At 38.4% G+C, this 26,081-nt stretch overlaps 2 long non-coding RNA genes, 14 other non-coding genes and 12 pseudogenes across 16 annotated transcripts; 24 read left to right on the forward strand and 4 right to left on the reverse strand.

The window, feature by feature from the left end:
• Positions 1 to 56: 56 nt before the first annotated feature.
• Positions 57 to 175, reverse strand: LOC131714350 (5S ribosomal RNA; annotated as a pseudogene).
• Positions 176 to 273: 98 nt separating this feature from the next.
• Positions 274 to 392, reverse strand: LOC131716342 (5S ribosomal RNA; annotated as a pseudogene).
• An 8,110-nt stretch (positions 393 to 8,502) lies between these two features.
• LOC131709666 (uncharacterized) lies at positions 8,503 to 9,435 on the reverse strand. The gene is made up of 3 exons (XR_009311567.1): positions 9,377 to 9,435; positions 8,750 to 8,882; positions 8,503 to 8,605 (listed from the first exon to the last, which is right to left on the reverse strand). It is a non-coding gene; the product is annotated as an uncharacterized LOC131709666 (long non-coding RNA).
• Positions 9,436 to 10,689: 1,254 nt separating this feature from the next.
• Positions 10,690 to 11,532, reverse strand: LOC131709653 (uncharacterized). Its single transcript, XR_009311565.1, has 3 exons — positions 11,153 to 11,532; positions 10,894 to 10,927; positions 10,690 to 10,778 (listed from the first exon to the last, which is right to left on the reverse strand). It is a non-coding gene; the product is annotated as an uncharacterized LOC131709653 (long non-coding RNA).
• Positions 11,533 to 14,963: 3,431 nt separating this feature from the next.
• Positions 14,964 to 15,082, forward strand: LOC117967435 (5S ribosomal RNA). Its single transcript, XR_004662057.2, has one exon. It is a non-coding gene; the product is annotated as a 5S ribosomal RNA (ribosomal RNA).
• A 114-nt stretch (positions 15,083 to 15,196) lies between these two features.
• LOC131712960 (5S ribosomal RNA) lies at positions 15,197 to 15,315 on the forward strand. Its single transcript, XR_009314845.1, has one exon. It is a non-coding gene; the product is annotated as a 5S ribosomal RNA (ribosomal RNA).
• Positions 15,316 to 15,415: 100 nt separating this feature from the next.
• Positions 15,416 to 15,524, forward strand: LOC117967439 (5S ribosomal RNA; annotated as a pseudogene).
• Positions 15,525 to 15,638: 114 nt separating this feature from the next.
• LOC117418946 (5S ribosomal RNA) lies at positions 15,639 to 15,757 on the forward strand. The gene has a single exon (XR_004546981.2). It is a non-coding gene; the product is annotated as a 5S ribosomal RNA (ribosomal RNA).
• A 99-nt stretch (positions 15,758 to 15,856) lies between these two features.
• Positions 15,857 to 15,985, forward strand: LOC131713872 (5S ribosomal RNA; annotated as a pseudogene).
• Positions 15,986 to 16,084: 99 nt separating this feature from the next.
• Positions 16,085 to 16,203, forward strand: LOC131716856 (5S ribosomal RNA). The gene has a single exon (XR_009315741.1). It is a non-coding gene; the product is annotated as a 5S ribosomal RNA (ribosomal RNA).
• A 100-nt stretch (positions 16,204 to 16,303) lies between these two features.
• Positions 16,304 to 16,422, forward strand: LOC117967450 (5S ribosomal RNA). Its single transcript, XR_009313546.1, has one exon. It is a non-coding gene; the product is annotated as a 5S ribosomal RNA (ribosomal RNA).
• Positions 16,423 to 16,522: 100 nt separating this feature from the next.
• LOC117967528 (5S ribosomal RNA) lies at positions 16,523 to 16,641 on the forward strand. Its single transcript, XR_004662074.2, has one exon. It is a non-coding gene; the product is annotated as a 5S ribosomal RNA (ribosomal RNA).
• Positions 16,642 to 16,741: 100 nt separating this feature from the next.
• Positions 16,742 to 16,860, forward strand: LOC131716857 (5S ribosomal RNA). The gene has a single exon (XR_009315742.1). It is a non-coding gene; the product is annotated as a 5S ribosomal RNA (ribosomal RNA).
• A 114-nt stretch (positions 16,861 to 16,974) lies between these two features.
• Positions 16,975 to 17,103, forward strand: LOC117967525 (5S ribosomal RNA; annotated as a pseudogene).
• A 114-nt stretch (positions 17,104 to 17,217) lies between these two features.
• LOC131715488 (5S ribosomal RNA) lies at positions 17,218 to 17,346 on the forward strand (annotated as a pseudogene).
• A 5,927-nt stretch (positions 17,347 to 23,273) lies between these two features.
• Positions 23,274 to 23,382, forward strand: LOC131715256 (5S ribosomal RNA; annotated as a pseudogene).
• Positions 23,383 to 23,496: 114 nt separating this feature from the next.
• LOC131716858 (5S ribosomal RNA) lies at positions 23,497 to 23,615 on the forward strand. Its single transcript, XR_009315743.1, has one exon. It is a non-coding gene; the product is annotated as a 5S ribosomal RNA (ribosomal RNA).
• A 100-nt stretch (positions 23,616 to 23,715) lies between these two features.
• Positions 23,716 to 23,834, forward strand: LOC131712765 (5S ribosomal RNA). Its single transcript, XR_009314654.1, has one exon. It is a non-coding gene; the product is annotated as a 5S ribosomal RNA (ribosomal RNA).
• Positions 23,835 to 23,934: 100 nt separating this feature from the next.
• On the forward strand, positions 23,935 to 24,053 carry LOC131713741 (5S ribosomal RNA; annotated as a pseudogene).
• A 114-nt stretch (positions 24,054 to 24,167) lies between these two features.
• On the forward strand, positions 24,168 to 24,276 carry LOC131714770 (5S ribosomal RNA; annotated as a pseudogene).
• A 97-nt stretch (positions 24,277 to 24,373) lies between these two features.
• LOC117418995 (5S ribosomal RNA) lies at positions 24,374 to 24,492 on the forward strand. Its single transcript, XR_004547029.1, has one exon. It is a non-coding gene; the product is annotated as a 5S ribosomal RNA (ribosomal RNA).
• A 100-nt stretch (positions 24,493 to 24,592) lies between these two features.
• LOC131716859 (5S ribosomal RNA) lies at positions 24,593 to 24,711 on the forward strand. The gene has a single exon (XR_009315744.1). It is a non-coding gene; the product is annotated as a 5S ribosomal RNA (ribosomal RNA).
• Positions 24,712 to 24,811: 100 nt separating this feature from the next.
• Positions 24,812 to 24,930, forward strand: LOC117418992 (5S ribosomal RNA). Its single transcript, XR_004547026.2, has one exon. It is a non-coding gene; the product is annotated as a 5S ribosomal RNA (ribosomal RNA).
• Positions 24,931 to 25,044: 114 nt separating this feature from the next.
• Positions 25,045 to 25,163, forward strand: LOC131720810 (5S ribosomal RNA). Its single transcript, XR_009319707.1, has one exon. It is a non-coding gene; the product is annotated as a 5S ribosomal RNA (ribosomal RNA).
• A 100-nt stretch (positions 25,164 to 25,263) lies between these two features.
• Positions 25,264 to 25,382, forward strand: LOC131716860 (5S ribosomal RNA). Its single transcript, XR_009315745.1, has one exon. It is a non-coding gene; the product is annotated as a 5S ribosomal RNA (ribosomal RNA).
• A 100-nt stretch (positions 25,383 to 25,482) lies between these two features.
• On the forward strand, positions 25,483 to 25,601 carry LOC117418989 (5S ribosomal RNA; annotated as a pseudogene).
• A 114-nt stretch (positions 25,602 to 25,715) lies between these two features.
• On the forward strand, positions 25,716 to 25,824 carry LOC131716301 (5S ribosomal RNA; annotated as a pseudogene).
• Positions 25,825 to 25,924: 100 nt separating this feature from the next.
• On the forward strand, positions 25,925 to 26,043 carry LOC117418987 (5S ribosomal RNA; annotated as a pseudogene).
• The last annotated feature ends 38 nt before the right edge of the window (positions 26,044 to 26,081 follow it).

A 26,081-nucleotide genomic window follows, 5' to 3' on the forward strand; every position in this document is an offset into this window, starting at 1 on the left:
AATTTCCTTTTGTCCTCCACACATTTCAATTGTAAAATGTAATTACAAAAATGTAATGCCTGCAGCACTTGATATTCCCAGGTGGTCTCCCATCCAAGTACTAACCAAGCCCAACATTGCTTAGCTTCTGTGATCAGTCGAGATCAGGCTTATTCAAGGTGGTGTCGCAGCAGGCGATTGCATTACTGCTTTCATGACTTTTATGTTTAGTGAGCTGGGGGTGATTCCTCCAAAATTTCCTTTTGTCCCACACATTTCAATTGTAAAATGTAATGACTGCAGCACTTGATATTCCCAGGTGGTCTCCCATCCAAGTACTAACCAAGCTCCACATTGCTTAGCTTCTGCGATCAGACGAGATCAGGCTTATTCAAGGTGGTGCGGCAGCAGGTGATTGCATTTCTGCTTTCATGACTTTTATATTTAGTGAGCTGGGGGTGATTCCTCCAAAATTTCCTTTTGTCCTCCACACATTTCAATTGTAAAATGTAATTACAAAAATGTAATGCCTGCAGCACTTGATATTCCCAGGTGGTCTCCCATCCAAGTACTAACCAAGCCCAGGTGACCCAGGAAAATGAAAGGGTGGAATACTTTGATTTCACTAGTTTGTATCCGTTTGTTAACAAAACAAAAGTGTATCCCGTAGACCATCCTACTGTAATTTACCATAATTTTCAAGACTTGAGCCAGTACTTTGGATTGTTCAAATTAACTGTGCTGCCTCCTAGGGGTCTTTATTTCCCTGTACTGCCTGCCCGCATCTGTGGTAAATTAATGTTTACCCTCTGCCGTTCATGCACGGAAACACTAAACCAGACGGGGGTATGTAATCATACCTCTGGAGAGAGAGCCTTGACAGGGACCTGGTGCAGTGTAGAAGTAGTCAAAGCTCTTGAGAAAGGTTACAAAGTGCCTAAAATACATGAAGTGTGGCATTTTCCTCAGAAATCTGACACTCTCTTTATAGGTTACATTAATAGTCATCTCAAGGGGAAACAGGAAAGTTCAGGCTACCCTGCTCATTGTACCGATAAGGAGCGTAAAGAGCGTTATATTGCTGAATATTTTCAGAAAGAGGGGGTTCAATTAGATCCTCAAAACATTAATGTTAATCCTGTAAAAAGACAAATCTCCAAACTATGCCTCAATAGTTTGTGGGAAAAACTAGCACAGAGAACTAACCAGCTCTCTACAAGCTTGGTAAAGGATCCTGACCAGTTTTTCCATTATCTCTTTTCAAAAAGATATCAGGTTTCGCATTTTTGTTTTGTAAGTGATACTGTGGCTCAGGTTCAGTGGCGTTACGCTTCTGATACCTATACTCCCACAGGTAATGTAAACGTATTCATAGCGGCATTTACTACCGCTTACGCCCGGCTAGAGCTATATAACCTCTTGGATCGTCTGCAGGGTCGCTGTCTGTATCATGACACAGACTCTGTAATCTTTGTCAGCAGGCCCCAGGCTTGGCGTCCTGAACTTGGCGATTATCTTGGTGATTTAACTAGCGAGTTAAAGCCAGGGGAATACATTACAGAGTTTGTGTCAGGGGGCCCTAAAACATATGGATACGTCACAAACAATGGAAAAACATGTCTCAAAGTAAAGGGGATTACCCTAAACTATGAGTATTCCAAATTAATTAACATCGCTTCATTAAAAGACCTTGTACAAAACTTTGTGAATCATGATAGAAACACCCCTGCATAGCATATCATAATTCGAGGCTCCCAGATTCACCGCAATAAAAATAATTTCAATTGGAAAACAAACCACTCCAGAAAACCTTTCAAATAGTCTACAATAAGCGAGTCTTGCGTTCTGATTTCACATCGATTCCTTATGGGTACTGTGGCAATGTGCCCCGTCCCTGTGTGCATTTGTGTGTATGTTGCGTGTGTTAATGTTGGTGTATAGATTGGTACACGGGATATAAACGGGTCTGTGTTTCACGTGTGTTTAAAGTGTAGATTTGTATTTAGGCACGAGGAGAGCACAAATCACTTCACGTGCTGGTTAAATGTAATATGTGAGCACGGGGTTGCACAGAATTAATTCACGTGCTGGGATTCAAGTGAATAATTAATTAGTAATTGAATCCCAGCACAATAGTATATATAGACGCACATTTCTTGCACTCAGGGGTTGGGTGTTCGAGAGTGGAGAACGGGTGTGGAGAAGGAGAAACTAAATAGTGAAAGAAAGCGTAACTATAATAGTTGTTTGTACTCACCGTGTTTGTTTGTCTCCGTGCACCGTTTGTTAAGTGTTTAGTCCGTTTTGTTTATATGTTTCTTTTGGCTACCAGTGCCGTGTCCTGTTTTGTGTTCTGTTCAAACCTTTTATTTTCTGTGCTGTTAATTATTAAATGCTGAGCGCGATCACGCGCTCAGCTTAAACAAACCACATCTCTCTGTTTATTTACTTCCTGCTTCTGGTCTGACGCCACCCACTCTGGCCGTCTTTGTGACAGTCAGTTACAATCTTCTTCTGTTTCACCTATGTAATTAATGCCAACTGTAGCAGGGCAGGAGCCCTGCACATGAAGAGGGGGTTTGTGTGTGAATACATTGTTAATTTAATGTTGTGTAAATGTGTGTAATGGTTATTTAATTTATTGCAGTACCTGACGCTCCTGGGATCACCTGCCTGCTGTGTGTGATTGCCAGCTGTGGATGATCAGCGGGTAGGTGTGTTCCAGCACAGCGTCAGGTATAAAGAGGTCCTGTTTGTTCACCTCGGGGCTGCTGCAAAGCCACGGACAACGGGCTGAAGATCGTCCACGCTACCCGAGCATAGTGAGAGAAATAAGTTGCTGAAATCCTCCGATCGCCGTGATGGTGAACCGGGATCGGAGCCAAAAGAAGCTGCCAAAACCGCCGACAGCCGGAGTCGGGGTTTGTGTTGATACATAAAGATTAGTTCGGGGATGGTAGATCCCTTTAAAGTATAGCGAGGTGAGCAAGCGGGACCTCCATGCATTAGGGAGTAGCGCACGCCGTTTTTACGGCACCTTTTATTTTATAGTTTTTTGTATTGTGTTTTATTTTGTTTTTCGTACGCTGGCCGTATGCACTCAGTAAGCTACCATGGTTGGTAGTGTCACGTGAGCTGTTGTGTGTATGTGTGTAAATAAATCCTGCGCGCCTGCGGGGCGTGTCAATTTCAACCTGTCTGGTCTCCTGCCTATCACTCAGCAGCGAATGCGCGCACCCACAAGCAAGAACCCTTTCACACCAACCTTAAGTTATGTTTACTGTTTTAAGTGAAAGGCATCTGAGAAGAATTCTTAAAGCACTGGGATTGAGGCGAAGAAGTGATCACAGACCACTGCATGCAATACGTCAGGCTATAGAGGTATTCAATAGATTTCCTAGCTATCCCTTTGTAATAAAAACAACCTTTAAACTGTGATTTACCAAACAAATTATTTTAATTGTATGTGTGTGTGTATATATATATATATATATAGTGTGAATCTTGGGAAGGCCTTCATCCAGCAGTGGATTGAAAAAGGCTGAAGATGATGATGATGATATATAATGTAATTTCACTCTATATTCCAGAATGAACTTAAACATTGGTCACCAGCCAAAGGTATTCGAGCAATGTACAGGAGAATAAGGGACGGAAAGGGTCTCCGGCCTTGCTACAGGTATATATCATTTTCTGTACATTAATAGATAGCTCCCTGATAAATACTTACGTTGGGATCTTTTTGTTATTTTTCCTTTTGACACCTTTGTTTCATAAGGTATTTTTCTTAGTTTGTTTTTTTTACACATAATGGTACTTATTCAATTATGTCTCAAAAGAGTGATTTCTTTGCTTTAGATATAATTAATGAAGAATGAAGCAAACATTATGAAACACACACAGACACACATATATACACATACATATATGCACGCCATGTATGTACATACATTGCCCTGACAAAATATTTGATGGTACGAAATATTAGAGAATACCCGTAATAGCGGGTAGGACTACCTCCAGCTGCAATTACAGCTGTTAGGGCTATTCTCTAATATGTCGTAGTCTCTAATATTTAGTTAGGGCACTGTATAATGTATATAAATAACCTTATTTTTATAGAGATGATGTCCATGAATTCATGAGAGAGCTGGGTGGTAGCGGTCTTGTGAGACGTCGTGCAGGGAGAAAAAGAATAGAAAGGAGGAATTACTTTAGTCACGGACCCAATGACAGCTGGCATATAGATGGTAAGTACTGAGTATCATATTGTAAGTAGGGTATATAACAAAGAAGCTAAAAGAACATTGAATCAATTTTTTTTGTATTCATGTTGCAGGAAATGATAAACTAAGGTTTTATGGAATTTGGATTCACATTAGCATTGATGGGTATGTGAAAATAATAAATATACATGTAGATCAAAGACAGAAGTGCTTTGACAATGAGTACAACAAAATCAGCTTTAAAACGCATGCTGTAAAATAACTTTTTTCATTTTGTTGTCTCTATATGATTTTCTATCTCTACCTTTATTTAAACATTAATGTAACCACTTATATTTTTTAAATCTTTGATAAAAATCTTTTGTATGTATCCATCCATGCATCTATCTATAATCTATCAATCTATCTTTATGTAACTTACGTTTTTTTAACTCTTTATACAAATAGGTTTTCTCGGTATCTGATCTGGATTAAAGCAGGAACCTCAAACCGTAAACAGAACTTTATTGCAAGATATTTTCTGGATGCAGTTTCAGCGTTAAATGGTTTGTATTACATTAAGGCCTAATAGCTTCATAAAAGACAGACAATAAGCTCATTTGCTGATCACAGATAAATGTAATCTTATTTGTGTGGCTGTTCTTTCATTAATTATGAAAACGTGTATGATAAAAGAAACAAACACCAAAATAACATGTTAAAAATATAAATTATTTTGATTAAAGGAAAAAAATATTGAAAGGTGTAACATACAGCATAAGGGTTAAAAATGTCCAACATTGTAGTTCTTAGCAATACCTTCCTTATATAACTTTTAAAATGCTTTAACTTGTTTTGAAGGTTGCCCAGGCTCATGAGAGCAGACAGGAGGGCAGGAGAACACCACAGTGGCACTCATGCAGATGGCATTCAGATACCGACATGAAGATTCATTATCAGGTGCAAACAGCTTTCGATTTGGAAAGTCTGTTCATAATCAGGCAAGTTTTTTTTTTTTTGAGAATAAAAATTTAAGAAAAAAAATTACAAATAGAAGGGAAAATACAATTAAGAAGATAGAAAAAAATACAATTAAGATAGAAATGTTTTTGTTAGCAACATGTTGTTGCTTCAAAGTCATAATTTGTAATTTAGTTTATATTCACTATTGACTAGATCAAATACAGGTACAGGTTGTCCAACTGTATAAATTGTAAACAAATGATGCATTTTAAAGAGCTGTATTGAGGGCACGCTCACAGGAAAGCTTAGAGAGCGGCATTTGAAAGACCCCAACCTCGTCTTTCTATAGATACACAGCATGTAGGGTTGTCTTTTACAATGCCTGAGTAAAAAGGCTTCAAACATGAACCCGTCGGCGTGTTCAATAACATGGGGGCGGCCCTAATAGTGTTAAACCTTTTCATACAGAGGGCTGAGTGCTTCAAATGGCAGAACCATTTTGAGGTACACATTTCAATTGTATAATGTATTATACCATGTTTTATTCAAGGGCCCTAATACATGGTACTTGTAAGAGTATATTTTGTTATTTTACTAGTTGTTTTAATGCGTTAGTCATACATTACCAGCTGTCCTGTCCCCCCATCCCCATTTTTTTAGTAAGAAACTGTCTTTGCATAAATGCAAAATCAGATTTATTGTTATTACTATTAATATTATCAACAAGTTTTATGGCACTTTATTTTTTTAAATAGGCCATGGTGCTGTCTGAGATACTTGATCTGCAAAATCCAATTCATATCTAAGTATTTTCTTTGTTTAATATTCTTGCCTTATTTTGAAAATTACAAATGTAATGTTTAAATGCCTCACACTGAACGTTGACAAAAAAATAAATATATCGTGACAGCAACCAGCTTTTGCAATTTTAGATCTTTCCATGACCAATTTAGGGATATATATAAAGGTAATGGTATGTGAAAACATTTTAAATTGTATATTTTATTAATAACTATCATTAACAGCCATTGCTTGCAGTTTTCCTACCTTTCTCTGATCCAAAATGAACTGACTGTAGAACAAAAGGAATGCAACCGACATAAAATCAGGAAACAGAATAATGGTGCAGGTCCCTTTGGGAAACCAGAGGTCTTGTACATTGCACCACCCACAGGTACTTTTTAGATGCATTGTATATACCGTAGTAAATATTGTTGTAGTTTTAAACAATAAAGAATAAAATTTAACATTGAAATAATTGTTATGGTTGTAATAAGAAACAATCTGTGGTTGAAGTTAGAACTGTCTTAAAAATGATATAATGCTACGTAAACATAAGCAGGAAACAAGAATGCTTCAAATTACTTAGAAAGTGATTGTTTATGTGTTTACTGCAGATTACCATTAACTTTATTATTTGGAAATTGGGAACACTACCATTAAATGCCATTCACATTGTTTTTTTTTTCTCTAGGCACAACAAACATGCTGTGTTCTGTTGATGATGACCTTCTCACGTATGCTGATCGATTCACATGCACTGAAGAAGAGCCGTTGTCTGTTGCGAATGCTGCATTTAGGCAGATTTGTGAGTCAGTGCTTGAGCATGCAAACTACCGTGGGCGTTCAACAGTTGAAGAAGCCACAGCTTCTTATATGTTGTTGAGCACAAGAATAGTGTTGGCTGTAGAAAACTTAAATAGACTTGACAGACTTGCCCTGGAGGGATGGAATTAATGTTAAGCATTATGTCCAGCCAATGTAAGCCATTCATACCTGACTTTTTTTTTTTAAATTAAGTTCGTGAACAGACCATTTGTTTCATAAATGGTTCACTTTTCTCTACTGCACAAACTACAACTTCTTCGCTCTGTATTGACTTTGAAAGGTGCTTTAAGACAACTGTGTAAGACCGGCAGCTGTATAAATGAATGTCCTCCGAGATTGTGAGCTCCCACTATTTCTAGTAAATAAAGAAAACATCACAAGTCATTTCCCTTGTTCAACAGATTCATTTATTTTTGTATAAGATAACTTGTATTCCGCGTTTTACAATTTTTGTTGGATGTAAGTAAATACTTCCAGAACAAAATACAGCTTGATTAAATATTCCATATTCCATATGCATTTCAAATTCTGTTCAAATTATTTGCAAAAGTTTTATTCAAAAAAACACAAATTTCTTAAACAACTCAAGAATCCTCTATGTTTAAAACTTTTTATTTTCATTATCCTGTAGATTAAAGAGAAAGTATCAGGGTTTTTAAAAAACAGAGTTATCACTCCCCACGTTGCTACAGCTGTTAACACACCTGCAACTTTAACCTTCATTGTTAACATTCTGACAAGAACTATGTAGTGAGGAGCATGAACAAAAAAACCCCACTAAAAGTAAGTTACCATTGTTTTCATAGGTAATGCAGAATGTAAAGGGACCGTTATCAAATTACCACTTAAAACCATAACGTTGCTCTAAATTGATGATGTCTAAACCCTTAAAGATTTGAACAACCTCAGAAACAGGAGGTTGAAGATCAGAACTGTAGTTCAGACAGGGGCAAACAATTGTTTTCTGGGGAGAGTTAAGGCTAGATAGGCCATGGGGCACGGCCTCTGTCAAAAGCAGCCTACTAAGCTCTCTGCAGTTGTTTACATTCCACGGATAACAGCCAGTAAAGAGCTCTAGGAACGTTGCACCCAAAGACCACACATCGGATTTCACGCTTGGCTGCATGAAGTTGATCATGCATTCAGGCGCCATGTACAGGGCTGTTCCACCCTGAGGACCTGCTACCTGTGCAACAGTTCTGCTTCCAAGTCTTAGAGACACCGAATCTCGAACATTAGCAAGCCCCCAGTCTGTAAGAAGTGCCTTCTTTGAACGTTGCTCTACCTACAAAACATATGTACAGCATGTCAGAAGTTAAGGTTACATTACTACTGAACTGTTAGATAATCTGGGTTAATACACGCACATTATTTAAAAGGTGCAAAGATGTGTTAAGTCTAACTTTACAAGTAAAACATGTATACAAAAAATAAATAGGCACATAAATAGTTAGCAAGAATCATAATCAATATTTTAAAGGCGTATACCGTTTATTTATTGAATATATTGCACCTTTTTATGCTGATCAGAATCAATACACTAGTAGTCCAGCCTTTTGAGATGGTGCTCACCATGAAATGGTAGTCGGCAAATTATATATGTAACAATTTTACCAGGGCAAAATTTCAAAATGGGACCCATCTCTCATTATTATCTTTTTCAGCAGATGTGATACTGACAGTGCCTACTGACGTTTTATTATACATTTTTAATATTTGCTATTAAATCAATGAACACTTGCCAGAATATTTGCTGGTTTGATATCCTGATGTATTATATTCTTTGAATGAATGTACTCAACAGCAAGAGCTACTTCCAGTCCAATGTAGCATTGCTCTTCTTCATTCAACTGAAGGGGAAAAATAAAACATCATGAATACTTTTCTTGCATTATAGTATAGTACCTATAACATGTAGAGGGAGTTCAAGATTAATTTAATATAAATTGTGTCAGATAAAAATTAGGGTTACTGAGAACTGTATGATAAAATACCTTGAAATTGGCATCATCTCCATGAAGCACTTTCTCTAAACTTGCTCCATGGATGTATTCATTTGCAATGAGAATTGCTCTATCAGTCTTAGAAACAGCCATCACCCTGGCTATGTGAGGATGGGAAAGCCTTCTGTAAGAGAAAAATTAAACCCACCAGACAAAAGTTGAACTTGCATGTTGTCAGAGTAAAAAAATAAATACAAATAAAATAGGAATCATAAGATGCAGACCCCACCTCCTTGCCTGCCACATTGATTTCTGGCATGACCTTGAAGTTTCTAGGATCATATCCTGTGTGGTGATTCTTTCATGGTGAGTCCATATATACAGAATGGAACGGTCTGGATCTACGGTCTAATTTTAAGATACTGGGCCATCAGAAGAGTTAATTTGCCCTACAATCTAACATGTGGAAGTGGTTTCTATGACATTACTACAATAGATATCGTCACCACAAATTAATCTGTTGTTCCCTAACACACTAACCATCCCACCAAATTCAAATCAAATCCATTAAATGGTTTGAGCTATTTTGTTTACTAATACTAATAACTTAATACTACATCCTACAGTCTCCTGTAGGCAGGGTAAAAATAATTAGGAGAAATAGGAGGCCATACTCACGTGCAGACGAGAATCTCATGTGTTATGTCATTCAGAGATCCTTGAATGGGGGTTTTTTTAATGGCAGCAACTGTCCCCTGGTAGGATCCCCTGTACACAGCTCCAAAGTTACCACTACCAATCACATAGTCTTCATAGACTTTAATTTGCTCTTCACCTACATAGGGAAGTCTAGGCATCAAGGACAAAAATCAAGAACAGTTTCTCAGATCAAAGTTAATTTGCTTCAGTTACAAGATATCTTACTTAAACTGATCACCAATTATGCTTCTAAAACAATAAAAGGTAAAAGGAATACTTTAGGTCAGGGGTGCCCAATCCTGGTCCTGGAGGGCCGATGTCCCTCCTGGCTTTTGTTGCAACTGTGCTCTAAATTACTTAATTGGACCAATCAAGCCCTTATTAGAAGCTTAATTGGTCCCATTAATCAATTTAGTGTACAGTTTGAACAACAATCAGGAGGGCATCGGCTTTCCAGGACCAGGATTGGGCCCCCTGCTTTAGGTAATGGATTATACTTAATGTTTAAGTAATTGATGTATGTTACAATACATACAATTAAAATCTCTGGAAGATTTACTGTACATACGAGAATTAATATCCAGTTCTGTTGCACTGCTGGAAGGTTGAGGCTGTAGCATCTGGTTGGGTACTGCAGAAGCAGCTTCAGCTCCCTTTGGTCGATCAGGAGCAATCTGGTGGTTTAATAAAGACAAATTAAATGTTACAATACGAGAAAGGTATCTAGAAACAAGAAAGTCAAACACACAGACTACTCTATAGTCAAGTCTTATTGCTTTCAAAGAAGTAGCATACATTTGATTTTTTTTAAACAACTCTATTGCAGTAGATTAACTTTCTGGATGAAACTGAAATCGTAATGTGATATTACAGGAAGATTCAGAAATGCAGATATGCAAGATAAATTACATGAAGCTCAGTTTTAATAAGATTTTTTTTTTAAAAATATGTATTTATTAGTAGATCATGTTTAATTTCAAATATATTGCTACCATTGAACATACCTCACAGAGACTTTCAGAAAACGTCAGATCTTCTGAAATAATAAATTAAAACAATTAAGTCTGGACAAAACAAATGCATATATATATTAGACACACACACACTATATTCAATGTAGTACAAAGTGTCTTACCAAATTGGACGTCTTCACAATCCACAACCTATAAATGAAATGTTCGTAAAAGAAAATATCCATGATTATGAGAATAAAGATGTAAATTTCATGTTTCTGCTAAATTACTAAAAGATCAATATCCACTGCTGGCACTATTCAGGAATGGAATAATTGTTGTCTTGATACAATGATTAAAATGTGTGTTTTGAAGAAATGCAATACTTGCCTCTTCCACATAGTTTGTTTTGCGGTTCCTTTTTTGTTCTGCAATATACCAGTAAATAAATCTGTCACACCACATTCAACTAATACATAAAAGTACATTATTTAGTGGGGGGGGGGGGGGGGGGCGGGGGAGTTTGTTTATTTGTTTTTTTACCTGCAATTGAGTGTTCCAAACCGCTAACTTCTTCCTAGAATAAAGAATGAAAATTATATTGGACCAAAATATTAAATGTATCCTAATGTGATTATGCTCACCACATCATAATGTATTCACAAAGGTAGATAGTAATGTCAATGCTTGAAGATAATTTTCGAATAAATGCATATGTAATATACAAATTGGACAAACTACTGAGACCACATGCACATTTTAGTATATTACTTATTTTCTGTTAATTATAAAGTTTAGGTACCTATGGGTCTGCGTCCAATGTAGAAGGTTTTTTTCCAGACATCCTTAATCTCACTAAGGCTTGCATGTTCCTTTTCAAAATCCTCTATAGGCCACCGAGTACCATCCGCATGGCAAAGAGTGAATGTTCCTTCTTTCATTTGTGGATTATTCCACAAGGCTTCTTTAGCCATTAGAATGATGCCGTTGTACCCATCAGTCTCTTGCATCAGAAGTCTGGGAGGCTCTTCTTCCATGATGACCTTGATGTACTTTCCCCCCTGGTTTTTTGTTCGTTCTTTCCACTCCATAGGTCTAACCCTAACCTTTAGTACTTTTCTTTCTTCCTTTTTTAAAGGATATTGTTTCTGTTTTATTGGTAGACTTTTGCTGTGTAGTGCCTTTTTCATTTCTGCAAAGACATTTGCTGCATCTGTAAATTATTTGTGATTTAGAGGGGGAATACATTGTAAATGTAATAGTTTAACACCTGACCAGACATTTAAAAACAAAATTTGAAGTATCTGCATTTGGTTTTGTAATTTAAATATTTTGAACTACAAGTATTTGCGTTTGTATTTAATGTTTTTAAAATAATTTGCCATGTGTATTTATCAAGTTTAGACATGTTAATCACACCTCTATCAATTGCTATTTATTCAACTCAATAAATTCACCTGTTCGTGATCTTCTCAACCTCTGAATTCGCAATTACATGCATTACATCCCAAGTCTGCACTTTGATGGATAGGTTTTTTTTTGTTTGTTTTTTTTTTAATTATGTAGAACTCCAAGCTGTATATAAATATTACCTATTCAGTTTCCCCAAAATTGTGACTCCATATTGTGCCCTCGTACATTCATTATTATTAATGTATCTTCAGATTAACTTTGAAGGAAACCGTATCATAATTGTGAGTTATAAAGAATAAAAAGGTGTCCAGTCTCTGAGCCACCTCATGCGTTTCCCATACAACATCAGGTCATAATAAAAGGATGACTGGATGACTGGGAGAATTGGTCGCAATACATATAGTCGTCACTACGAACAATGAAAATGTTTTAAATTCATGCAAAAAGCTGTTCGGAAAATATTTATTTTTGGCATCCGTACAAAAGATGAGTATTAAAAAAAGAGTCTGGAGAAAGATGCTAAAGAGACACTGCCTAGGTAATGCTTTCTATTTTTTTTTGTTTTTTAGGTTTCTATTAGGAAGATAGGTTAGACACATTTTAATTAGGGACGATGGCAAATAAACACTATGTAGCTACCAGATCACTGCTTTCTATGTGTTTTATTGGGAAGATGGGTTGGGAAGATGGCAAATAAACTATAATAAAAATAAAACGAATTGCATTTTTAGTTTTATTTTTATTATAGTTTATTTGAAATCTTCCCAAATAAAAATGTATTAAACACCCATCTTCCCAATAAAAACACATAGAAAGCAGTGATCTGGTAGCTACATAGGGTTCATTTGTCAACTTAATATATTTAACATTATTAAATGTGGTAAAACAATTGTCGTTGGATTGTTTGCACTGCCATCTACAGTCCGGAGGATTAATTACATACAGTACAGCCAATCATCCCGACCTTCCTTTTAGTAAGAACTTGCCCTGATAGGAACACAGCCCCCTTTAAGATATTACTTTTCAAACTTTAACACAATTTATAAGAGGACTGAAATGACTCATAATTACCTTGGCATTTACTGACGACGTCTGACTGCGATGTCCTTTTCAACAGGGCTCTCACGCGTGTATCAAACCCATTGTCTGTCAGGATTCCTATATGTACAACAATCACAAATTAAATCAAATGTGCAGTTTACAATAATGTAATTATTGATGTAGGATTGTAATGGAAAACGTTGTTGTTAGCAAGGAGTGTGCAGAGCTGAAAAACCAAGTCGACAGTCGTCTTAAGTTAGCTACCACAAAATGCTCGTGCTATGAATTTAATTAAAAAATAGAGTTAGCTTTTGCAACAGAACTGCAGACAATACTAATAACTTAAAATGAGTGCAACATTAAATATCTAGAAAGGCTAAATACAGTTTATACTACCTTCTTTTAATTCATTCTTCAGCTGATCATACTGATCATTGTAGTCTGCCATATTCCACTGGGAAAAAAAAGATATGTAATTACTAATTCGCTAAAAACGTAACGTGGAAGCCAATGGAAACCCATTTCCGGCACCAATAAAAAAGAAATACATTTTAAAATTACATTATAAGTTCGACATACTATCTCATTATTTTGAATTAGTATCACATTATTTTGATTTACTATCTCCTTATTTTGACTTCACTATCTCATAAGCATACATAATTAAGATTATTAGAAAAATTAAATAAAACACAAACATGTATTCATATATGCCAACTTAGAAAATCCAAGATGGCTGCGAGAAAAAAATAGTACATTTTATTTAAAATATATATATATTTTTGTACAGTTAAATCTATTTTTGTATTCAAAGGCTTGCTTAATTTATAGCAAGATTGGTCATTATTAGCAACGCATCTTAGATTTTAGTTGATTAAATTCATAAACCCACCCTAATATATACAATGTTAGAAATAAAACGTTTTCAAAGTTCAAACTACTCCTTTTACGATAAAATGTAATTATAATAATAAGATTATGAAGAAAGAGTTATTGGTGTATGTTTTCACTTAAAAGATACGGTTCTGGTTTTCCATCGTCTGATTTTCAACACTGCAAAACACCAGCAACCTCTATTATAAAAGTAATTAAAAAATGTGAAAAAATATACGTAGTTTCTTTAACGTATTTTCAAATTAACGTACAACACATTGAACTGCACTAACTCACGCTGTCCTATTAAGGTACGTTTGTGTACGTATATTAATATAGGCCTATTTAATTTGTGTATTTTTTATTTTTATTTTTTTTAAATTGTTCTAGTACTCACCGGTCTCTCGAGCAAGTAAAACTGCACTGCTAAACTTCTGTCCAGCTATTCCAGTAACCGTAAAAAGGGGGAGGGGATAGTATGGCTTAAAGTGGTCTGACGATTGACTCAAGGAGGGGTGACGATTGACTCGAGGAGGTCTGACGATTGACTCGAGGAGGTCTGACGATTGACTCGAGGAGGGGTGACGATTGACTCGAGGAGGTCTGACGATTGACTCGAGGAGGTCTGACGATTGACTCGAGGAGGGGTGACGATTGACTCGAGGAGGTCTGACGATTGACTCGAGGAGGGGTGAGGATTGACTCGAGGAGGTCTGACGATTGACTCGAGGAGGTCTGACGATTAACTCGAGGAGGGGTGACGATTGACTCGAGGAGGTCTGACGATTGACTCGAGGAGGGGTGAGGATTGACACGAGGAGGTCTGACGATTGACTCGAGGAGGGGTGAGGATTGACTCGAGGAGGTCTGACGATTGACTCGAGGAGGGTTGACGATTGACTCGAAGAGGTCTGATGATTAACTCGAGGAGGGGTGACGATTGACTCGAGGAGGTCTGATGATTGACTCGAGGAGGGGTGAGGATTGACACGAGGAGGTCTGACGATTGACTCGAGGAGGGGTGACGATTGACTCGAGGAGGGGTGACGATTGACTCGAGGAGGTCTGACGATTGACTCGAGGAGGGTTGACGATTGACTTGAGGAGGGGTAAGGTCTGAGGATGTCCTAAAATGGACACCGTACACCTGGAAATATCAGGTCCTGCAGGCATTAAATTTTTGAAATTACATTTTACAATTGAAATGTGTGGAGGACAAAAGGAAATTTTGGAGGAATCACCCCCAGCTCACTAAACATAAAAGTCATGAAAGCAGAAATGCAATCGCCTGCGGCCACACCACCTTGAATAAGCCTGATCTCGTCTGATCTCAGAAGCTAAGCAATGTTGGGCTTGGTTAGTACTTGGATGGGAGACCACCTGGGAATATCAAGTGCTGCAGGCATTACATTTTTGTAATTACATTTTACAATTGAAATGTGTGGAGGCCAACTTGAAATTTTGGAGGAATCACCCCCAGCTCACTAAATATAAAAGTCATGAAAGCAGAAATGCAATCGCCTGCGGCCACACCAACTTGAATAAGCCTGATCTTGTCTGATCTCAGAAGCTAAGCAATGTTGGGCTTGGTTAGTACTTGGATGGGAGACCACCTGGGAATACCAAGTGCTGCAGGCATTACATTTTACAATTGAAATGTGTAGAGGACAAAAGGAAATTTTGGAGGAATCACCCCCAGTTCACTAAACATAAAAGTCATGAAAGCAGCAATGCAATCACCTGCGGCCACACCACCTTGAATAAGCCTGATCTCAGAAGCTAAGCTTTGTTGGGCTTGGTTAGTACTTGGATGGGAGACCACCTGGGAATATCAAGTGCTGCAGGAATTACATTTTTGTAATTACATTTTACAATTGAAATGTGTGGAGGACAAAAGGAAATTTTGGAGGAATCACCCCCAGCTCACTAAACATAAAAGTCATGAAAGCAGAAAGGCAATCACCTGCGGCAACACCACCTTGAATAAGCCTGATCTCGTCTGATCTCAGAAGCTAAGCAATGTTGGGCTTGGTTAGTACTTGGATGGGAGACCACCTGGGAATATCAAGTGCTGCAGGCATTACATTTTACAATTGAAATGTGTGGAGGACAAAACGAAATTTTGCAGGAATCACCACAGCTCACTAAACATAAAAGTCATGAAAGCAGAAATGCAATCTCCTGCGGCCACACCACCTTGAATAAGCCTGATCTCGCCTGATCTCGTCTGATCTCAGAAGCTAAGCAATGTTGGGCTTGGTTAGTACTTGGATGGGAGACCACCTGGGAATATCAAGTGCTGCAGGCATTACATTTTACAATTGAAATGTGTGGAGGACAAAAGGAAATTTTGAGGAATCACCCCCAGCTCACTAAACATAAAAGTCATGAAAGCAGAAATGCAATCGCCTGCGGCCACACCACCTTGAATAAGCCTGATCTCGTCTGATCTCAGAAGCTAAGCAATGTTGGGCTTGGTTAGTACTTGGATGGGAGACCACCTGGGAATATCAAGTGCTGCAGGCATTACATTTTACAATTGAAATGTGTGGAGGACAAAATGAAATTTTGGAGGAATCACCCCCAGCTCACTAAACATAAAAGTCATGAAAGAAGAAATGCAATCGCCTGCGGCCACACCACCTTGAATAAGCCTGATCTCGTCTGATCTCAGAAGCTAAGCAATGTTGGGCTTGGTTAGTACTTGGATGGGAGACCACCTGGGAATATCAAGTGCTACAGGCATTACATCTTACAATTGAAATGTGTGGAGGACAAAAGGAAATTTTGGAGGAATCACCCCCAGCTCACTAAACATAAAAGTCATGAAAGCAGAAATGCAATCGCCTGCGGCCACACCACCTTGAATAAGCCTGATCTCGTCCGCTCTCAGAAGCTAAGCAATGTTGGGCTTGGTTAGTACTTGGATGGGAGACCACCTGGGAATATCAAGTGCTGCAGGCATTACATTTTACAATTGAAATGTGTGGAGGACAAAAGGAAATTTTGGAGGAATCACCCCCAGCTCACTAAACATAAAAGTCATGAAAGCAGAAATGCAATCGCCTGCGGCCACACCACCTTGAATAAGCCTGATCTCGTCTGATCTCAGAAGCTAAGCAATGTTGGGCTTGGTTAGTACTTGGATGGGAGACCACCTGGGAATATCAAGTGCTGCAGGCATTACATTTTTGTAATTACATTTTACAATTGAAATGTGTGCAGGACAAATGGAAATTTTGGAGGAATCACCCCCAGCTCACTAAACATAAAAGTCATGAAAGCAGAAATGCAATCGCCTGCGGCCACACCACCTTGAATAAGCCTGATCTCGTCTGATCTCGTCTGATCTCAGAAGCTAAGCAATGTTGGGCTTGGTTAGTATTTGGATGGGAGACCACCTGGGAATATCAAGAGCTGCAGACATTACATTTTTGTAATTACATTTTACAATTGAAATGTGTGGAGGACAAAAGGAAATTTTGGAGGAATCACCCCCAGCTCACTAAACATAAAAGTCATGAAAGCAGAAATGCAATCGCCTGCTGCCACACCACCTTGAATAAACCTGATTTCGTCTGATCTCGTCTGATCTCAGAAGCTAAGCAATGTTGGGCTTGGTTAGTATTTGAATGGGAGACCACCTGGGAATATCAAGTGCTGCAGGCATTACATTTTTGTAATTACATTTTACAATTGAAATGTGTGGAGGACAAAAGGAAATTTTGGAGGAATCACCCCCAGCTCACTAAACATAAAAGTCATGAAAGCAGGAATGCAATCGCCTGCGGCCACACCACCTTGAATAAGCCTGGTGCATTGTGGGATTGGTCAGGTGATCAGAGGAGGAAGCTACACTGTGCTAGTGGAGGAATCTCTGTTTGGGGATTTTATTTTGAGGTTTTTCTACTTTAATATTCATCTTTTTTCTTGGATTTTCTTTGGACATTTCTAGGACTGTTGTGATTGAAAAGGATTGTGTGCCTGGAGTTGTGGATGTACAACGGACAATGTCCCTAGGCATGTCTAGGCATGCCGGGGACACAAGTGGAGCTGAAAAAAGGCCTCATGGAGAAAAAAGGATTTATAAAAAAGAGTATACGGTTGTTGTTCTGGTTAAGGACAATTCAAAGATTTCAGCTGAAGATGTGATAAATGCCACTGATAAGCAGTGTGGATTTGGGAAAGTATTTGCATGTGTTCCTAAACAACAGGACAAATATGAAATTACGGTGGAGAGCAGAGAAGTGGCTGAAATACTGCTTGGAGGAATATGCATAAAGGGAAATCATTTTGAATGTGAGCCACTTTCTTCAGGTAAAGTGGTGGTTTCTTTTTTAAATTTGCCTGCATATATATATCTGACCTGGACATTAGGAGTAAGCTAATGGCATGGGGAGTTGTAATCTGCTCAGATGTGAAAAGAAGGTTTTACCCAGGTACTCATGTTGCTGATGGGACAAGGTTTGTTATGGTTCAATTCACTAATGAAGTAAAGTCATTGCCTTACAGCGCAAAGTTTGTAACAGCTGAGGGGCTGAGACATTTTAGGGTGATACATAACAATCAACATAAAGTTTGCCTGTCATGTCTGTCCTCGGAACATCTACTCAAGGACTGCCCCACTTTCATTTGTTTTGATTGCGGGGTTCAGGGGCACTCAAGCAGGAACTGTGCAGCGCCGCGCTGTGAGGAGTGTAGGAGGAAGCCGCAGTGGTGCATTTGCATTGACTCGGACAGTAAGGCTGGGAGCAAGGACAAGGGTACTGACAGTGATAGAGGAACTGAGGAAGACGATGATATTACTGGACCACTGGAGCATAAGGAGTTGGAGGGCACTGATAAAAAAGCAGGAAGTGAAACTGCAGTACCGAGACTGAATGCTGGAGAGGAGCCTCAAGCTGCAGTTATAGAAATGGAGGCTGCTGATGACCAAACACTATCGACAGATATTGCAAGGGAGTCGGGGGACTGGGTGGAAGCTGCATCAACAAATGGGAAAGTGGTGAGTGAAACTGCAGCACCGAGAATGAATGCTGGGAAGGAGCCAGAAGCTGCAGTTATAGAAATGGAGGCTGCTGATGACCAAACACTATCGACAGATATTGCAAGGGAGATGGGGGTCCGGTTGGAAGCTGCATCAACAAGTAAGGAGGGGGTAGAGCAGGTACAAGCTGCTGGAGACTGTTCAACAGAAGGGTTGAGCATAACTTGCCCTTTAGGGAAAACTATGCTAACTGTGGCTGAGGGAATTGGAAATAACAAAATAGAGAAGGAGGAATGGGTTGAGACAGGGGGAAAAAAAATGTTTAGAAGATCGAAGGTGAAAGTGAAACCTAACCTTGATAAGATCACATCCAGATGTGTGAGGAAAAAGAAAGACATTGGGACATTGGTTTGCAAAACAACGGTTGCAAAAATGATTAAAACAAAAGGGTTTGATGTTCTGCAGGAAGAGGAAGCATAATGGTCAGGTTTTTGAAAGAATTGTTTCTTCTTTTTGCAGGAATGGTCTCAATATTATCACTTAATGTAAATGGGTTAAGGAATTTTGCTAAACTTGAAAAAGTTTTAATTAATGTAAATAAGAATGATATTGTCTGCCTGCAGGAAACTTTCTGGGATGACGTTTTTATTCATGATTTCAAGCATTTATGGAATGGGGACATCTATACTAGTAATTATTCCAACCACAGGAGAGGGGTGGCTGTATTAGTTAGTAATAATTTTAAGGAAAGCGTTTCTTTGTTAGAGAAGGATACCGAAGGGAGATTTATATAAATGCAAATTAATTTTAAAAATAATTGTTTTGAATTGGTTAATTGTTATGCTCCTAATGATCAAAAGGAGCGTTTTGATTTTTTTACTGGCCGAGAGAGACACCTAGGAGCAGACAATGTCATTATGGTGGGAGACTTCAATGTAGCTATGAGCACTATTGACATCGCATCAGGAATGGTTTTCAAAGGTGATTATTCCAGAAATTTGTTGGCAAGGCATTTGGAGAATTATAATTATATTGATTTCTGGAGATGCCGAAATTCTTTAAAGAGGGATTTCTCCAGGAGACAGTTTGTACAAAAGGAATTAAACCAAAGCAGAATAGATTTTGGAATATGTCATGTTAACTTTCTTAGCTACCTGGGGAAGATTGGTTATAAATTCACCTCTTTCAGCGATCATGCTGCTTTCTCTTTTCAAGTCCTGTTTAATAAGTTGCATAAAGGACCAGGGTTGTGGTGTCTTAATAATCAATTTTTGAAAGAAGATTTGTTTAGTAAGGGAATTGAAATATTAATTAGGGATAGTATGAAGTGTCCATTGTTTCAAAATGAAAAACGAATATGGTGGGATAATTTAAAATACAATATAAAGAAATACTGCATTCAATATGGGATAAATAGAAATAAAAATTAAGAATGAGCAGGAGGTTCAGGTAGAACTTAAACGTGAATATGAGAAGGCAGCAGAACAGATGGATATGAATTATAACAGAATTGAGGAATTGCAAGACAAAATTAAAGGAATTGAAAACGAGCGCTGTGAGGGGGCAATACTAAGATCCAAAGCCAGACATGTGGTGGAGGGAGAGAAAAGCACTACATTCTTTTTTGGGCTTGAAAAACAAAGACAACAGGATTCCTATATAGAAGAACTGACTAAAAGTAATGGGGAAGTAACTGAAGAACAGGGTGAAATCTTAAAAGAAGTTTGTAATTTTTACACAGGGCTTTTTAAAAAACAAGGTACAATTTTGGAGGAGAGGGAGAAAATACTTTCTTTTATAGCAACTAAAGTGAGTAAGGAAGACAGGGAGAGTTGTGAGAAGGAGATTAGGTTGGAGGAACTAGAAGACGCCTTGCAGGATATGACAACTAATAAAAGTCCTGGTTCAGATGGGTTAACCCTGGAATTTTATCTTAAATTTAAAAATCTTATCTGCCCTATTTTATTACAAGTATTTAAAGAGGTTAAAGAGAAAGGTCTTTTAAGTCCAACAATGAGAATGGGGATAGTTACTTTAATCTACAAGAAACAAGGAGATAAAGCCTTATTAAAAAACTATCGGCCCATAAGTCTGTTGAATTGTGATTATAAGGCACTAACAAGGATTTTCACAAATCGTTTGAAAGCGGTATTGCCTAAGATAATATCCTCCTCCCAAACTTATTGTGTGCCAGGAAGGGATATAGCGGATACAATATGTTCGGTAAGGGATGTAGTTAGTTACTTGAAAATGGAGCAAAAAGAAGGCTATATTTTAAAAGTAGATCAGGAAAAAGCCTTTGATAGGGTGGAACATGATTACTTATTAGAGGTGCTGCAGAGATTTGGTTTTGGGAATAGTTTTACCTCATGGGTTAAGATTTTTTATACCAATATTTTTAGTAGGGTAAAATGTAATGGCAATCTGACTGAGTTCTTCCCAGTGGAGAGGTCAGTGAGACAGGGATGTCCTCTCTCTGCTTTGCTGTATTCAGTAATTGCAGAACCCCTGAGCCTGGCAATACAAGGGAATAAAGACATAATTGGAGTCCCAATTCCTGGTTGTAATGAAAAATCAATTATATATCAGCATGCAGATGACACCACACTCACAGTGTCGAGTTTAGACAGCATCCCAAAAATAATGGAAGTGTTCACATCTTACTGTTCTGCTTCAGGGGCAAAAATCAATATTGATAAATCAGAAATTCTCCCTATAAGGAAAAGCAATACACTTTTAGATATACCTTTCAAAATTGCAGAGGAAAGCCTTCAGATCTTGGGGGTATATATTGGATTAGAAGAGAGGTCAGTGGCTGAAAAGAACTGGCAGGAAAAGATAATCAAAATGAGGACCATCTTGAATTTGTGGAGTGGCAGGGAGTTGACTCTGAAGGGTAAAGTCTTGGTCATTAATAGTCTGTTTCTTTCCAGGATATGGTATTTACTGAGTGTTAAGGAGATCCCCCAGTGGGCTGAGAAAGAGATTAAAAACATGATGGTTAGGTTTCTGTGGGCTGGGAAACCTGCTAAGATCAGCTATAATACAGTCATTGGGAAAATCAGTAAAGGAGGGCTAATGCTGGCAGATATTGAGCTAAAACGAAAGAGCTTTCGAATTAAAGTGGTTAAAAAGTTTTTAGACCCTACGAATAACAGTGTATGGAAGCACTTTCTGAAACATTTCTTATCAAATTGTGGGGGTTTGGGAATGGGGGAAGAAATTCTATTAATGTGTCTTAAACCTTCAATGGTAAAGGATGTTCCCTGGATTTATAAAGAAGTTCTAGTGGCTTGGTCCGAGTTCTTGCAGCATGTCTCTTTTAAGCCAGAGACCAGAGAAAAAATATTGGAGCAGCCTCTTTTTTTGAACCCACTGTTAAAAGTGCAAGGTGTGACACTTTATAAAAAGAGTTTTATAGAAGCAGGTGTTAGTAAAATTAAAGACATTATGTACGTTTTTAAAGAAGGCTTTTTACCCAGTTTGACAATAGTTGACTTGGTAAAAGAAAAGAACGAAGATATTCCCATTAGTATAATAATAAAGGAGTACAGTAAAATACAAAGTGCCGTCCCTGAGAGTTGGGTGAGGGTTATTAATCAAGAACACAACAGCAAACTGTCACGTGGAGTTTCTTTGCCTGTGTTTCTTCTAAAAAGGAAAAATAAATACTTTAACATTATTGAATGTACGACCAAATTGTTCTATTTAGTGTCAATGAGTGTGGTTTTTAAAAAGCCAACGTCGGAGCAATTCTGGCAAAAAATATTTCCAAACTTTAAAATCTGTACAATTTGGAATAATGTAAGACAGACTTATAAATCTCCCAAATGTGAAGAAAATTATTTTAAACTGAGGCACAACTGCTCCTTTTTAAAATGCACAAAAGTGACAATGCCTTGTGTTCAGTGTGTCAAAGTAGAGAGGAAGGATTATTGCATCTATTTGTAAAATGCACTGAACTGCAGGGGCTGAGGGAATACTTGAGGGGTTTAATAGAGGGGTTCTTTAAATTTGCAGAGCAGAATGTACTCAATACATTGTCATGGGAGGAAATGTTTTTGTTTGGATTGACTGATAAAATAGATAATGTTAACACTCTAGCGGTGAACTTATTTTTGAGTTATGCAAGGTATACAATTTTAAAGAGAAGAAACATGGCAGAGTTTCATAATATGAAAGTAGATATTGTAAAATTGTATATTTTTTATGTGAAGAGAAATATTTCATATATATTTCATTACTGTGTAGAACATAAACAAATGGAGCATTTTGATGAAAAAATTCTCTATAACAATATTTTTCTTAGGAAAACACATAACAGCCTTGTTTTCAAGTTGTAAATATTGTACAATGTTAGAAAAATAAATAAATAAATAAATAAAAAAAAATAAGGCTGATCTCGTCTGATCTCAGAAGCTAAGCAATGTACAATGCTTTTTATTGGTTAGTACTTGGATGGGAGACCACCTGGGAATATCAAGTGCTGCAGGCATTACATTTTTGTAATTACATTTTACAATTGAAATGTGTGGAGGACAAAAGGAAATTTTGGAGGAGTCACCCCCAGCTCACCGAACATAAAAGTCATGAAAGCAGAACTGCAATCGCCTGCGGCCACACCGCCTTGAATAAGCCTGATCTCAGAAGCTAAGCAATGTTGGGCTTGGTTAGTACTTGGATGGGAGACCACCTGGGAATATCAAGTGCTGCAGGCATTACATTTTTGTAATTACATTTTACAATTGAAATGTGTGGAGGACAAAAGGAAATTTTGGAGGAATCACCCCCAGCTCACTAAACATAAAAGTCATGAAAGCAGAAATGCAATCGCCTGCGGCCACACCACCTTGAATAAGCCTGATCTCGTCTGATCTCAGAAGCTAAGCAATGTTGGGCTTGGTTAGTACTTGGATGGGAGACCACCTGGGAATATCAAGTGCTGCAGGCATTACATTTTACAATTGAAATGTGTGGAGGACAAAAGGAAATTTTGGAGGAATCACCCCCAGCTCACTAAACATAAAAGTCATGAAAGCAGAAATGCAATCGCCTGCGGCCACACCACCTTGAATAAGCCTGATCTCGTCTGATCTCAGAAGCTAAGCAATGTTGGGCTTGGTTAGTACTTGGATGTGAGACCACCTGGGAATATCAAGTGCTGCAGGCATTACATTTTACAATTGAAATGTGTGGAGGACAAAAGGAAATTTTGGAGGAATCACCCCCAGCTCACTAAACATAAAAGTCATGAAAGCAGAAAGGCAATCGCCTGCGGCCACACCACCTTGAATAAGCCTGATCTCGTCTGATCTCAGAAGCTAAGCAATGTTGGGCTTGGTTAGTACTTGGATGGGAGACCACCTGGGAATATCAAGTGCTCCAAGCATTACATTTTTGTAATTACATTTTACAATTGAAATGTGTGGAGGACAAAAGGAGATTTTGGAGGAATCACCCCCAGCTCACTAAACATAAAAGTCATGAAAGCAGAAATGCAATCGCCTGCGGCCACACCACCTTGAATAAGCCTGATCTCAGAAGCTAAGCAATGTTGGGCTTGGTTAGTACTTGGATGGGAGACCACCTGGGAATATCAAGTGCTGCAGGCATTACATTTTACAATTGAAATGTGTGGACAAAAGGAAATTTTGGAGGAATCACCCCCAGCTCACTAAACATAAAAGTCATGAAAGCAGAAATGCAATCGCCTGCGGCCACACCACCTTGAATAAGCCTGATCTCGTCTGATCTCAGAAGCTAAGCAATGTTGGGCTTGGTTAGTACTTGGATGGGAGACCACCTGGGAATATCAAGTGCTGCAGGCATTACATTTTACAATTGAAATGTGTGGAGGACAAAAGGAAATTTTGGAGGAATCACCCCCAGCTCACTAAACATAAAAGTCATGAAAGCAGAAACACAATCGCCTGCGGCCACACCACCTTGAATAAGCCTGATCTCGTCTGATCTCAGAAGCTAAGCAATGTTGGGCTTGGTTAGTACTTGGATGGGAGACCACCTGGGAATATCAAGTGCTGCAGGCATTACATTTTACAATTGAAATGTGTGGAGGACAAAAGGAAATTTTGGAGGAATCACCCCCAGCTCACTAAACATAAAAGTCATGAAAGCAGAAATGCAATCGCCTGCGGCCACACCACCTTGAATAAGCCTGATCTCGTCTGATCTCAGAAGCTAAGTAATGTTGGGCTTGGTTAGTACTTGGATGGGAGACCACCTGGGAATATCAAGTGCTGCAGGCATTACATTTTTGTAATTACATTTTACAATTGAAATGTGTGGAGGACAAAAGGAAATTTTGGAGGAATCACCCCCAGCTCACTAAACATAAAAGTCATGAAAGCAGAAATGCAATCGCCTGCGGCCACACCACCTTGAATAAGCCTGATCTCGTCTGATCTCAGAAGCTAAGCAATGTTGGGCTTGGTTAGTACTTGGATGGGAGACCACTTGGGAATATCAAGTGCTGCAGGCATTACATTTTACAATTGAAATGTGTGGAGGACAAAAGGAAATTTTGGAGGAATCACCCCCAGCTCACTAAACATAAAAGTCATGAAAGCAGAAATGCAATCGCCTGCGGCCACACCACCTTGAATAAGCCTGATCTCGTCTGATCTCAGAAGCTAAGCAATGTTGGGCTTGGTTAGTACTTGGATGGGAGACCACCTGGGAATATCAAGTGCTGCAGGCATTACATTTTACAATTGAAATGTGTGGAGGACAAAAGGAAATTTTGGAGGAATCACCCCCAGCTCACTAAACATAAAAGTCATGAAAGCAGAAATGCAATCGCCTGCGGCCACACCACCTTGAATAAGCCAGATCTCGTCTGTTCTCAGAAGCTAAGCAATGTTGGGCTTGGTTAGTACTTGGATGGGAGACCACCTGGGAATATCAAGTGCTGCAGGCATTACATTTTTGTAATTACATTTTACAATTGAAATGTGTGGAGGACAAAAGGAAATTTCAGAGGAATCACCCCCAGCTCACCGAACATAAAAGTGATGAAAGCAGAACTGCAATCGCCTGCGGCCACACCATCTTAAATAAGTCTGATCTCAGAAGCTAAGTAATGTTGGGCTTGGTTAGTACTTGGATGGGAGACCACCTGGGAATATCAAGTGCTGCAGGCATTACATTTTACAATTGAAATGTGTGAAGGACAAAAGGAAATTTTGGAGGAATCACCCCCAGCTCACTAAACATAAAAGTCATGAAAGCAGAAATGCAATCGCCTGCGGCCACACAACCTTGAATAAGCCTGATCTCATCTGATCTCAGACGCTAAGCAATGTTGAGCTTGGTTAGTACTTGGATGGGAGACCACCTGGGAATATCAAGTGCTGCAGGCATTACATTTTACAATTGAAATGTGTGGACAAAAGGAAAT

The sequence above is a fragment of the Acipenser ruthenus genome, chromosome 44, assembly GCF_902713425.1.
Source record: "Acipenser ruthenus chromosome 44, fAciRut3.2 maternal haplotype, whole genome shotgun sequence".
Taxonomy (NCBI): Eukaryota; Metazoa; Chordata; class Actinopteri; order Acipenseriformes; family Acipenseridae; genus Acipenser; species Acipenser ruthenus.